This window comes from Mesoplodon mirus (assembly GCF_964341445.2).
Source record: "Mesoplodon mirus genome assembly, chromosome: 2".
NCBI classification, from domain to species: Eukaryota; Metazoa; Chordata; class Mammalia; order Artiodactyla; family Ziphiidae; genus Mesoplodon; species Mesoplodon mirus.
The window spans coordinates 70,961,294-70,976,120 of NC_138977.1; the positions used below are offsets into that span (position 1 = coordinate 70,961,294).

The following is a 14,827-nucleotide window of genomic DNA, read 5'->3' on the forward strand; positions in this document are numbered from 1 at the left end:
CTACTTCCCACGTTATTACTTGTAGTCCTCACAATCCTCTAAGGGAGATATTACTATCACCAAACTCACAGTTAAAGAAAATGTGGTTCAAAAAGTTAAGTGAATCGCACAAGGGTGTGCAACTCATAATGCTGGAGTTGGGACTTGAAAACAAAAGGCAATATTTCATCCCTGTATTTTGGGGCTCTCAGAAAACCTTCTGAGTACCTAAGATCTAGGTTCTCAGGGCAGAGACACCAGCAAACAGAGTCTGTAAGTGGGAGGTGTCCCCCAGCATTTTATCTAGGCTACATGGAGTCTATAAATTCCCTTATACAATTGATAGACTTACATACAAATAATTTGTTTCATCAGCTGCCCAAGGGAGCCTGCAAATGGCCTACATACTTTATAGGACTGCTCTGAGGTTCAAGGAAGATTGTTTATATTACAGTGCTTTGAAGGGATAGGGCCACATCGATATGGGTGCCCTTGGTGGTAGTGGTTTATCATTGCTGGCTTTATCAAGGAAGAGTTGAGTGAGCAAGGTGTTGCATATTCTTGTATGGATTTGGTATTTTTATGAAAAGTTGAAGGTACTGTTTGAGGTTTCATTGGGTTCACTATGCATGCATGTGTGCAAGAATTCTAGAGGCAGGATCAGTACCTTGTTAGTTATCAGCTCTCCACTGTAGAGCTTTAGGTCAACAGGCACCACAGCCAAACTAATTTGCTGTTCTTGGAGGCATCTATCATAAGGAATAAGGCAAACATATAAAGATTAATTGTTTTTGGATAATTAATCAGATGTTTCTCAAGGAAAGGCCAAATAGAGTTGTTCTAAATTTCAGTTGATAATAAGAACAAGGATAGCAAATATTTATCAAATTCTTAATGTGTGACAATTAGTATACTAAGATTTTTTTTTTTTTTTTTGCGGTATGTGGGCCTCTCACTGTTGTGGCTTCTCCTGTTGCAGAGCACAGGCTCCGGATGCACAGGCTCAGTGACCATGGCTCACAGGCCCAGCCACTCCACGGCATGTGGGATCTTCCTGGACTGGGGCACAAACTTGTGTCCCCTGCATCAGCAGGTGGACCCTCAACCACTGTGCCACCAGGGAAGCCCTATGTTAAGATATTTTTATGCAATTTTTCTCCTACCTCCCAAAACCACTCTATGTGGTAGGTATATTATTATCACTACCTTTTAGCAGAAAGGGAGATGAATACAATGCTTATGTCCCTACCAAATTCATATGTTAATGTCTTTACCCCAACTGTAATGTTATTTGATGTGGGGCCTTTAGGAGGTGATTAGGTCATGAGGGAGGAGCCCTCAGGAATGGGATTAGTGCCCTCACAGAAAAGATCCCAGAGTACTCCTTTCCCCCTTCCACCATGTAATGACACAGTGAGAATACAGCAGTCTATTAAACAGTAAGCAGGCTCTTCAGCACCTTGGTCTTCCACTTCCAGCCTCCAGAGCTGTGAGAAATAAATGTCTGTTGTGTAAGCCACCCAATATATCATGTTTTTTTTTTTTTTTTTTTTTTTACAGCAGCCCAAACAGACTAAAGCAGGAGACTAAAACTTGAAAGTATTAAATGACTTGCCCAGAGCCTCACTGTTAGTGAGAGACAGAACTCAAACTTAGGTCTTCCTGACTATAACACCCGAAGGCTTAATCCTTAGAGGATATTTACTAATAACAGTTAATTAATTAAATTAGACAAATCCATATTGAGTTTACTATGTGACAGGTATTCTCTTAGCAAGGAGAATTTATCTATTGGGTTTCCAAAAAGTAGTTGTAATAGAGACAATTATAATAGGAGAATAATAAGTGTCATGTTAGAAATAACTTAACCCAGAGGCATCTGTATCAGTCAGGGTTCAACCAGAGAAGCATTAATATTCATTAATTCATTGATTGTTGCATTCATTGATACAATCATTGATTCATTGATGTATGTATGTATGTATGCACGTATGTACATACGTACATATGCATTGCAAGGAACTGGCATACACTGTCGTCAGGGCCAATCTGAAATCTGTAGAGCAGGCCATCAGAAGGGGTGATTGTAACTCTCAGGCATGACGCTGCTGTTCATAAGCAGGATTTCCTGTTTCACAGGGAAGACCCAGCTCTGCTGTTAAGGACTTTCAATTGATTTAATCAAGTCCACTCAGATTACCTTGGATAATCTTCCTTGCTTAAGGTCGATTGATTATGGACTTTAATCACATCTACAAAATACCTTCATGGCAACAGCTAAAATAGTGTTTGATTGAATAACTGAGGACTGTAGCCAAGCCCAATTAACACATAAAACTGACCATCACACACCTAACTCGGAAGAGGAGAGGGTGGGTAAGGCATCAAAAAAATTTTTGTGGAAGAATTTGTTGTAAGATGATTCTTAAAGGATAAGTAGAAGTTAATCAGAATCAGAACAGAGTAGAGTGTTTTAGCTGGCAAAGGAAGATACATGCTTCTGAGATTACTAGACTGTAAACTCCATGAGAGAAGTGAGAGCCTGTGGCTCTTTCCTTCACCTCTGCTTAATCACCTCCCGGTATAGAGCATGAAACAAGACAGTACAGTTGACCTGTGAACAACAGGAAGGTTAGGGGTGCCAACTCCCTTGCAGTGGAAGATCTGTGTATAGATTTTGACTCCCCCCCCAAACTTAACTACTAATAGCCTACTGTTGACCAGAAGCCTAACCTAAACAATTAATTAACACATATTTTATGTTATATGTATTATATACTGTATTCTTACAATAAAGCAAGCTAGAGAGAAGGAAATGTTATTAAGAAAATCATAAGGGAGAGAAAATATATTTACAGTACATATATATTTATTTTAAAAATTTCAAGTGTAAGCGGACCTGTGCAGTGCAAACCCATGTTCTTCAAGGGTCAACTCTATTTTCTTGGGAAAAAATAAATGAAGTTAAAAAGAACTATATTCATCCTGGAAGTTACAAGAAATAGATGGCTTGAAGCTGGGCTTTGAAGAAAATAATTTAGGAGAGTAGAGACGCTTGGGTGGCATTTCAGACAGGGCGCAAAGTGACTATCAGCTGGCTGTGGTTCCATATCCACCAGCCTCCTCTGCGCTCCTGGCCCCTCCATAGCTTCCTACCTAAGTGCCCTTACTCCCTGTTTCCATCACTATGCAAAGGTGACTGCTACTGTTAACTGTTTCTGTTAATACTGTCCTTAAAACCGATGGCTTTTGCATTGTCTACCATGTTCTAGGTCCTGTGCTAGGATTCTAGATTCTAACATAGATCTTTACAATGAGCATGTGAAAGGGTATTATCTCTATTTTACAAGTGTGAATTTTGAGGTTCAGAGTGGTTAAGGGATGCTTCCAAGATTATATATGTGTGTGTGTGTGTGTGTGTGTACGTAACTATTTTTTTAACTATGCCATTAGAAATCATAAGAATTTTTAATTTCTCTTGCCATTAGAAACAGACCTCTACCAGTAAGACATTTATCAAGCCCAAATCATCTAATCCAAGTGAACTTTGTGTCATTTAATTTTTTCTGTCTTGGGTGTCAATCAGCACACCTGCCTCAAAGCTTTCCATGTCTACCCGCCAAATAGTAGGGTTGTGGTTGAAAGGCATATAACCTTATGTTCCTGGATCTCTTTTCCCAATTCTATTAAAGAGGAGTAGTAATGCTGTGTCTATCTTACTGAATAAAAGAGATGGGATCACAACAATTGCTACATCACCATCACTGTTGTTGCTATTCCATGATTCACAGCAACAAAACAAAATTCCTTGTGCTTTCTATGAGCCAGGGACTCTGCAAGGTGCTTCATCTCACACACTGACATTTGAGGTAAGCCTATGATCCCTGTTTTATAGATGATGAAACCAAAGCAGAGAGAAATTAAATAAATAAATTGCCTAAGGGCACATAAATTTTAAGTCTTGAGTCAGGATTCCAGTGCTCTCAGTTCAACATCCTGCCTCTTCTCCTCAACCCATGGAAGCCTTCCCCAGAAGGTACATTTTTTTCCCTGAAGGTGAGCACTGTGTCCTAATAAGCCAATGATATTTTCTCTACATCTTTGCACCCTATTTTCAAGAACAAAAATTCAGCTACATGCCCTTAGAAGAAAAACAGAGTTATTTTGCACAGTTTGGATGCCTGCATTTTAAGCTTTGGCCTCAAGTCGATAAAATGGCTGTTTGAATTTACTGGCAACAACTTATACAGGTGATTCAGAGGGAACATGATAATATTTCTCAAGAAGATGAAAATTGGAACTTGCAAAATTTATCAGGGATATTCTTCAAAGACTCCAGGATCCTTTTTCCATTATGTGTTTTTCACAGTGGCTGGCAAAACAGGGGTAGTTTATCTTTAATGCTCTCATTTTGAGAAGTACTCTCTGATTTGTGAGATAGCAGATATGCCTTTTTAGTGTCTTCATCCAAGGATATTACATGAATGTCAAAGAACAGGTGAAAAAATACATGTATATATTAGAACAAATCAAAGTTTTCTGAAAATGGAAATGGATCTATTTTAAGATTCCATAGCAAAGGCAGCCACTTTATCAAGATTCAGAGAAAAGAATTGGAGTTGGGAAAGTAGAGGGTAACCTTTTTAAAGATTTCACCCAGTTTGACTAAGGTTCTTATTCTCCAGTGATAGTCATTAACTCAAATTTTATTCAGCTCTAACTAGGCAGGTGTTTTTTTTTTTTTTTTTTTTTTTTTTTCCCCAGTTGGTTTCTTCAGTTTGAACTGTAGGAAAGATCGCTTGGTAAGATCTCTCTGTATATATTAAGAATGTGCATATGCTTTGATCTAGTTCCTTCTAGGGTTTTATCCTACTAGTATGCATGTATGTGTATTTGAGAATTTACGTACAAGAATATTCAGTATAGCATGATTTGTCATAGAAAATGTTTAGAAACAGCCCAAATCTTTATCTTTAGGATCTTACAAGATAGCTTCAACACATGGCAAAAAAAAATCAACAGAATTTCAATGAGGAACTGACTAATCAACATGTATTTTTTAAAAATTTAACATACTTCCCTCAATAAAAATTGATTGAGCAGTGAGGTGACTCAGGCTCTAGATGATCTGAATAACATAGTGAAAGCCTACTCTAATAAACATACATGGAGCATCACACTCAATGTTAGTGGACACAATCTTTTCAAGCACAGACGGGACCTTTGCAAAAATTAACTGTGCACCCTTGTGCAAGACATAATTAACTAAATATTGAAGAACCAGAGTCAACCAAAGACTTTCTCTAACTACAATGTAATAACATTAGGAACCAACAGAAAACATTGGAGTTGAAAAATCCAGCGAAGAATTAATATCTGGAACATATAAAGAACTTCTACAATGAACAACAAAAATAATAAAATAGCCTAATACATAAATAGACAAAGAATATAGACATGAAATTTTCAGGAAAGGAACTGAAAATCTCAATAACTGTATGAAAGAAAAGCTTGGCCATATTAATAATAAGAAAAAATAAAATTAAAATATTAATAAGACACCATTTGACAGATTGACACACTTTAGGAAACCTGGTAAGGCTGAGTGTTTGCAAAGATGGTGGGGCCATTAAGAGAAAAGACACATTGATTGTTGGTGGATGTTAGTTGGTACAATAAGAAGGACATGCTCCTTTTTGGTCAACAATACTACATGAAGTTTCTACCCTAGAAAACAGCCTGCTCTTTTATGAGTTCCATGTAGAAACATGCTTACCATGATGCTACTAATAATTGTAAAAACATGGAAGCAACACAACTATCCCACAGAAGGGGACTGCTATATTCATACAATGGAGAACATTTAAAAATGCTTTCAAAAGTGAATTGGATATTTACATGCATTGAAAAAAATCTAAAAATATAATATTGTGTAGAAAAGATTACAAAATATATGTAGAGTATTGATACCATTTATGTGAAGTTTAAAACAAGAAGTTATTCTTATCCAGTAAGAAGTTAATCCTGCCCACACATATAGTTAGTAAATTTTTTTTTTAAATATGGGGAAGTAATACATATCAACCTGAGGAAAGTAGTAATATCTGCAGAGGAATTGAGGAATTAATGATGAATTTTTTGTAGATATAAAGTTTTTCATTCTTCCTTTCTTCCTTCCCTTCCACCCTTCCTCTCTCCCTCTCTCCTTCTTGTTCTTCCTTCCTTTCCAGAAGAATTCTTAAGCAAATGTAGCACAATTTTGATACTTAAATTTTTGTTGGTGGTGGACACACAGATTTTGGTTATATTCATTTCCATGCACATTTTTGCATTTTCCTTTTCATTATTTCATTATTAAAAGTAAAACATTAAAAAAAATTTTTTTAAAACATTTTGAAAAGTATCACCTAACTCTAAGGCTCTTTTCTGTTCACATTTTTCCAGCCCTGAGCCAGATCCTTATTACTGAATGTCCTGCACTGCTGGGCTTACCTTACCAAGAGCCCTAGCCTCCCATGCAATCTAGCTGTCGTATTGCTTGCAGGATATTCCTAAAAATACTGTGAAGCCGGTAGAACAAGCATCAGTGAGTTATCGATTTTATAGATGAAGAGAGAGAGCCCTTTTGCCAAAGGCCTTCTAAGTAGAAATGACTTAAATCACTGGGCTTCCAGTCTGGTGTTCATTTTGTTATTACACACTGGCTTAAATAATTTCATGTGTGTTTTGCCTTGAAAGATAATTCACCATCATTGTATATCATATACAAATATGATGAAGAGTAGCAGAGCAAATAGATTTCACCCCTTACATCAAACCTGATTAATTAGTAATTATAGTCTATATTATGAGTTTCTGGCATTCATTGGGCATCAGCAGAAATTGGATTCTGATGATACCTCAAGAGTTGGAAATATATTGCTCATGCCTTGGATTTACATCCAGGGCAGTAATAGCCCCATGGAAGGTACTTATTTAATGATGATTCTTAACTACTGAAACGTAAGATGAGTTTGTGTTTCCTTTTCCACATACTCACACAGAAACACGCACATGACTGGCATGATTTTTACCTCTTGTCTGATCTGTTTTATACTTTGACATGATAAAGTATATATATATACTGTGACGTTTTATCCTGACATTCATAACGGTTATCCCACTGGAGAGCTTGCAGCCTTGTTACATTGGGTGACTCGCCCCATGTCACAGAGTTCAGTGGAATCTTTTATGGATTCCACTGCCATTTCTCCACATCCAAGAGTGCCATTCTCTCCCTGAGAATTGCTTACGTGATCCACATCAGGCTGCAAATCTGTAGGTGACTCAGTGTTTCTGAGTGGTTTGAAATCTTACCCCATGCCATGCCAGCCACTTGAAGCAGAGCAATAGCAGTCTGCCAAATTAAGCCATCAAGCCATTTCAGTTGCATTTTTCAACCAATTGCAATTTGTCTTTTCCCCCTTAATGTTCCAATAGTATTAACAGAGTCAGTCAGAACTTTCAGATCGTGTTTCTTTTAAAGGTTGTATATGGAGAGGCTCTTAAAGTCTTTGCCTCAGCCAGTCATAGGAGTGGTATGCCTTTGTCAGAGAGAATTCTGGATTCCACTTCTCTGTTAATCTCTGAGAGACAAATCCAAGGCAGGTGATGAGGCTGGCCCCCGAGCCTTCTGAGGTAGAAGAGGGTCTCTTGAAATCCTCAGTCAGGAGGTCCTTTTCCTCCTAACTCCTCAGCATAAAATCTGGGGTGTGGAGTCTTGCTCTGTTGTCATATCCATCCAATCTCTTGCCGTCTATTTCCATGATCAGTGCTGAGCACAGCTGGACTTAATTATCTTTTGTAGCAAAATGAATAGGAATGGAGGACCATACAAAGCAAGTAGGAAAAGATTAGGATGTCTTTCTACAGAAAATACCTCACGAGGGAGAAAACTGGTATTTTTTTATTCATTCTTACAGTGAAAATCAAGTTAATAAACAACAGGTCCTAGATTCTACAGAAAAAGAAGTGACAGTAATTCCTTATATTTAGAATATTCCCTCATTCAAAGTGGCTCAAAGCTTTTAACAAATTTTTTCTCAACCTCAAATCTCTCATGCCTTATTGAAGCCTTCTTGAACCACGTGTTAAGAGATTATATTCTTTTATTGGTTATTTCCTTATTCTCATACTCCTAAAACTTACTGGTCTGCAGACAGTAAACCTTTCACAGTGGAAACATTTTGTTTCTATTTATTCATGAATATTGATCTTTCTGTCCTCTTGGCTTTTAGGATTCTTCCCCTATGGCTTATTTTTAATGTTCTTCTCTAAGAACATCCTACTGATGCTTACCTTAGAAGGCAAGTTCAGAGAAATGGAGAGGAATAGTCTCAATATTTACAATCCAAAGACCTATGCTTGAGTCTCTTATCTGACCATAAGTAAATTAATTCATCTTTCTGGACCCTAGTCTCCTTATGAGGTAGCTATTCCCTTTCCAATGACAATATTTTATAACATGATAGCACAGAAGACTCAATGAACACCATCTCTGTCTATACCTTTATTAATTCTAATTCCTTTGTTCTCATGGGGGCTCCTCTTCATTGCCCATCAACCCAACTTTCTTATTTGCCCTCCATAGAATCAGTTGTTTCAAGAGTTAAAAAAATTTATTTTTTCCTAGTACAGGTTGGATAAAATAATATTTTTTCTCAGTGAATTGAATAGAAATGATTTATTTTGACTACTATTTGGTTGTGTTGCTGCTGACTAGCATTTAAATTCTTTTAATTCCCTTGGAATGGAAGATAATTTAGCATTACCATATGGTGTTCACACCATCTCACCCCTGATTATTCCTGCAAAGGTGCAATGGAGTTTGGTGCTCTGTATCTCTGTTCTGAGATGGTTTTACAGACTGAAATTAGGACTGAAGACTTTCTTACTGTCTTTAGGATATAACTATTAAAAATAGCTAAATAAAACAATGAAGGTTTAAATATATTTTAAAATTTGCTTTGTTTCTGTGGGTCCTATTTTTCCTATAAATCTCTTTCTCATATTTTAAATCAGTTCTGCTCTTTCTGGAAGGCCAATGACTTCATATATTTTATAAAATATGTTCTTGTTGGCTTTGAAGCATGTGCAGGACACTTGTCTTTGTAGAAGGGAACATGGTTGGCTTTTGCTTTTTCTCTCCTTTTTCTTGCCCTGAGTGGGGGAAGGAGCTTGGGGGAGAGAAAAGTGAAGGTGTCCTGATGTTTTTGCTGACTTGGCACTCTGATAAAATGGTTTTGTGCATTTGGGGCCTGGCAGGTATGAACAGTACCCTCTGTGGGTGCTTTCATGAGGTGTTTGGAGGCTTTCCTCCTGGTTCTTTGGATGTGGACAATATGTTTTCCTCTGGATGCTGACTGCCTTTGGAAGTCTGGGTCACACAGACCTCACTCTGTTGTAGTCCTCTTGCCCTCCAAGCAGTCCTCTTGAAAACAAGATAGCTAGCTGGACACTGGCTCTCTTTGCTGCAGTTGGTCCAGGGGAAATGTTCACATATCTTTTGCCTTGAAACTCAGGGAGTGTGGGACTACCAGCCCAAGCTGTTTCTCCTTCACTAAGCTGCCTGCTGGACCATCTCTATCACCTTCTGGATTTCCCACAGGTGGATCAGACACATCTGCCCTGCTTTCCAAACTCAAATTTACACATATTAAATTCCGTGAATGGTCCCATTGAAGCCCCTCAATTTTATGCTTGAGTGGAAGGAGGTTGAGCTCCCCAACCCTCCCTCAGGTGCAGGTGTGTGTGGGGGGCATCTCTCAGCCTCAATATGAGACTCAACTCTCCATTGGTTCTCTGCAAAGTAACCCTCCTCACAAATTGCTTCTATGTCCCTTTTATAGCCTCAATATGAGATGACAGATCCAAGGTACCTGCAACTAGTTCTCAAATAGTGGCTTTGAAGATTTCTACAAGAGGAACTGTCTTACACTAACTCTCAGAGACTTCTGCTTTATTTTGGTTTCTCAGCAGAAGCTTTGAATTTAATGTCATATTACAAATGTGTTCATAATTTTACAAGAAATAATATTTTAAAATATACATCTCTCCTCACAGTCAAACTTTTAAGAAGATTACACATCCTCCAATTACTTATTCTTTTCAAGAACTCTTTCCTAAATAATACCAGATCCCCATAAAATAAAATGAGAAATTCTTTCATTTATTATTATTTTCTTACAATACACTAGAATTCATTTTACAGATATCTCTTGAGCACCTACTCTATGACTCTTTGCTGTGTTCTTGTTCAAAGGTGAATAAGATTGAGCCTTTTTTCTCAGAAAGTCTGTAAACTAATGGGGGAAACAGGTAATTACAATACTCTGTATGAAGTGCTATGTTAGGAAGTATATACAGAATATCACAAAGACACATAAGAGAAGCACCTAACTCTATCTGTTGGGTGTCATGGAAGGCATCCTGGAAGAAATGGTGGAAAGAATGAGGCTAAAGGTTGAGTAGGATATAAGCAAGAAAAAGAAATTAGGAGGGCTCCTGGCACAGGGAAGAACATATGCAAAGACCCCAAGGTTTTAGAAGACCAATTCATGAACTCAGAATGGCAGAATCACTACAATTAGAGAATATGATAAAAAAGTGGCAAGAAATAATGCAAGGGATATGATCGAGGGCTAGATCATAATGTACTTTTAAAAAATAATAAGAAATTTAGATTTTACTTATTGGGAAATTGGCAACATTATGTTAGGTGTTGAGAACATAAAGATAAATAAGGCAGAGGTCCATAATTATTAAAGACTCAGAGTATAGTTATCTTTATTTGCATATGTACTTCATATTTTATAATATTTTTCTGTATTTTCTTACTTACTATTATAATAAAACTATGATAAATGTGTTGTTCTCTTATAAAGATGACTAAAATGGGCTTACTGGCATTAAGAGAACTGCCCAAAGTCACGCAATAGTTGTGGTAGAGCTCGATTTTGAAGCTATACTTTTAAATTCAATTCTCCATTATTTTCATTGTGCTATAGGTTTATGGATATTTTAAGAACTCTAGATAATTTCAGGTTTTAACCAATGATTGTTTACACATAAACACCAATAGAAGTACAATTCTGAGAAGACTTCATAAAAACTGAGATAAGTCTATTTTCAACTAATGCATTTTATTCCCTTTGTTTCTAGCTACATGCAGAGTTTTCAACAGGTTTATCTTATACAAAATTATCTTCCCAAAAGGAAGTCTATGAAGTACCTCTAGTTCCATATTCACTCCTTGGTATCTACCTTAATCCACACCTACACATTTAATCTGGGGAACAAGTAACCCCACTTGATAGATGGATGTATAGATAGATAAATAGATAGACAGATACACTCTAAGACTATTTATTAAATTATTTCTTCAAGATTAATAAGCCTGGGCCTCCCTGGTGGCGCAGTGGTTGAGAGTCCGCCTGCCGATGCAGGGGATACGGGTTCGTGCCCCGGTCTGGGAGGATCCCATATGCCGCGGAGCGGCTGGGCCCGTGAGCCATGGCCGCTGAGCCTGCGCATCCGGAGCCTGTGCTCCGCAACGGGAGAGGCCACAACAGTGAGAGGCCGCAAAAAAAAAAAAAAAAAAAAAAAAAAAAAGATTAATAAGCCCAGTTTCCCTGTTCCTTTTAAACTTAACATAAGTTTTGTTACTAAAAAGAAAAGAAAAATGAAATCAAAGGCTAATACCTTCTAAAGTGGCATTTAAGGCCTAGAGGTTGAGAGAGAATGGATTCTAGATAAAGATATTAAGTTTTCTGGATAAAGAGAAAAATAATGACTTTGATTTTACCTTGCAGGCATGCTGTCTTTCTGCCATGTATTAACATTTGTTATCTTCTCATAACATTATCAGTTTATTTCTGGAAAGTAAGGACTGAATTTTCTTTTTCTGCTACAGTGATTTACTTGTCCATAGCTGGCTACCACACTATAAACTCAGAGAGTTATGGCAGGACAATATAAATAACAAAAGCCAGGCCAAAGGGCATTATGCATGGGTCATTCTGAGGCAGACACAGAATCACTGAAGAGTAGAATGGCAGAGTTGCTACCCACCTGGTATCACCCAATTTGTTATCTAATTTGGTTTCTAATTTTTTTTTTCAGCAAAAAGGAGAATCTACTGGAAGAGCAGAGATGCATCTGGTTTTGTGGATAATGAGAAACAGACTAGAAGGCCCAGAGACCTTCTTTCTCCATCACCTAGATCTGCTTCCGACCAATCCATGACCAGTGAAGGTTTGATTGAGAGTCATCATAATTTTAATGCTATCTAATGTTTTAAACATTTTTTTAAAATTAGAGACTTGATTTTTGGGGGGAGCAGTTTTAGGTTCACAGCAAAATTGAGGGGAAGCTACACAGATTTACCATATATACCCCCTGCTCCCAAACATGCATAGGCTCCCACATTACCAACATCCACCATCAGAGTGGGGCGTTTGTTAGAGCTGATTAACCTACATCGACACATCATAATTATCCAAAATCCATGATTTACATTACAGTCCACTTTTGGTGTTGTACATTCTATGGATTTAGACAAAGGTATAATGACATGTATCCATCATTTTAGTATCATACAGCGTATTTTCACTGCCCTAAAAATCCTCTGTTCTACACCTCTCTGATTATCCTCAACTTGTAGGTGGAGAAATTGATATGATCATGGGGAATCTGGTTTGACAGCCTAAAATCTTCAACTCAATTCCCTAGTTTCTCTCAGATCCAGTTTGAAAAGTATCAGGAAATTTTTCTGATGATCCTTTTTGACTTATTTGCCTATTACTAGGCCAATAATTTGCATCTGGAGTCAAATAAAAACATGACATGAATGTTGCCATTGAAAACCTGTTTGGAATGTCGAGAAAGCATCTTACAGTCAAAATGGGGAGGAATGCTGGGGAAACAAAACAGTGGAGGTCATGACGCTCCCTGCATTCTTATGGGATAGTTGTCTGACATCTGCTTAAATGCTTTAATGATGGGAAAACCATTACCTCCAGGTATAAATGCTCTGTATATTAATTCTGAAAGTTTTCCTTTGTGCTTGATATCAGATAGAAGATGCTGTTTCATTAACTGAAACACATATCAAGCTTAGAATCCTTTGCTTTTTTAAGATCTTTAAAATGGCAAATCACACTCTAAGAGCAGGACTGAGATATTTGGAGACCACTTACGGTGCATTTGTTGCCAGAGGAACTGGAAATGAAAAGACCAACAGTGTAGTATTTCTAAACACTTGAACTCCAAAAAATTTTGTTTGTGAGAACTTTGTGTTATCATTTTTTTTCTAAATAAAGGCTTAAGGTCAAGTAGTTGATGTTATTTTAAATAAATAGAGGAAGAAAATTGATTTGGTTCTTCATGAATGTTAAGTAGCATATTGTGAATGCAGCAAAGGGCTCTGAGTACCATTGTGCCCAGGAAATAAGCATTATTTCTCACTCTGGGTTTTGGGCAGAGGGCACAGGATGAATGTACATGGGTAAAACAGCTACCAAGGAGTGGTGAGGAGAGAAGTGGGTGGGATGGAGTGACATCTTGGATTTGTCCTTCTGAACATGTGTGTGGTCTGGATTCTCTGATATTTCATCAAAAGCAGGATGCTTCTCTGTGTCTTTAAACAGGGTCAGGAATAGGAAAAATGGGAATGTGAGATTTTTTTAGCTGTAGCCTTGGGAAAGCACTAGACCAGGGTTGAAAGAGCTGAATTTAAGCCCTGATTTTGATTGTTTCCAAGGTGGCATTCTTTTTCTCTTTATTAAGTGATTATGATATGCTAGACATTTTTCTAAATATAATTATGTAATTATATAATTTGTTACATATAATAACAAATTTAATCCATCTTCAGAGCAACCTTTGAACATACTGTTATTATTTTTCTCCAGTTTACAGATGAGGAAACAGACACAGGGAGATGAGTACTTGCCAAAATCACCAATCTAGTAAGTGAGAGCGTCGACTTTCATACTCCACTAGTGTGACTCTAGTCCCCAGTGCTCAGCTCCATGTTGTCTTTCAATAGTTCATTTTTATTGAGAACTTACTACATAAAAGATATTGTTTTATGTGCTTTGCATGTTATTTAATTTTTATCATAATCCTAATTAAATCATGGCTTAAACAGTGAGGGTTCAATGAAATAACACAGTTCATCAGGGTAAAAAAGAAGTGAATGCAGGACTGTGTTATAATTATTAATTCTTTTCTAAATTTAGAGAAAATTTATAAAATAATATTTACATTCCTAATTATACAACTAATATTTTATATTATATATTTTATATATAATATGAAATTTTGTGATTTTATTTTATATATAGTATTATAAAATTTTTAAAGTATTATATGTAAAATACAAAATTATATAATAATAATAATGGCATGGTTAGGTTCTATTATTACTGTTTTTAACCAGTTTTTAATTGATGTATAGTTAATTTACAATGTTCTGTATTATTACTCTTTTGTATCTAGTATTCATATAGTCCTAAAAGCTACCTGTAAGAGAGTGCTAGTATTTTTCCTTATTCAAGGATCAAAGAACAGAGGTTCAGAAAATAGTCAGGATTACTCACTTGTGATTCTTAACCCAAGCTTTAACTGCTCTATAAGAGTATGGCTCTGACAGCCCTAATTTTCTAACCTTTTCTTAGTCTCTTTTAACCTATCAAAATTGTACTTTTTACTTATAAGTGACAGAGAGCTAATCCACACTAAAGTTTTCAGCAAGTTCTAATGGATTCTGGTGCCTTCCTCAGACTGTTGTCTTGAGTAAGAGTGCCTG

General features: G+C 36.8%; 1 long non-coding RNA gene across 3 annotated transcripts in view; it reads left to right on the forward strand.

Moving 5' to 3' along the window:
- The window catches only part of LOC309809520, a 108,282-nt gene extending 93,996 nt beyond the window's left edge, over positions 1 to 14,286 (forward strand). For all 3 annotated transcript variants that reach the window (XR_014294861.1, XR_014294862.1, XR_014294863.1), the window contains 2 exons: positions 12,139 to 12,270; positions 13,929 to 14,286. This is a non-coding gene — a long non-coding RNA (uncharacterized lncRNA). The remainder of the gene's footprint in view (positions 1 to 12,138; positions 12,271 to 13,928) is intronic.
- Positions 14,287 to 14,827: the final 541 nt, after the last annotated feature.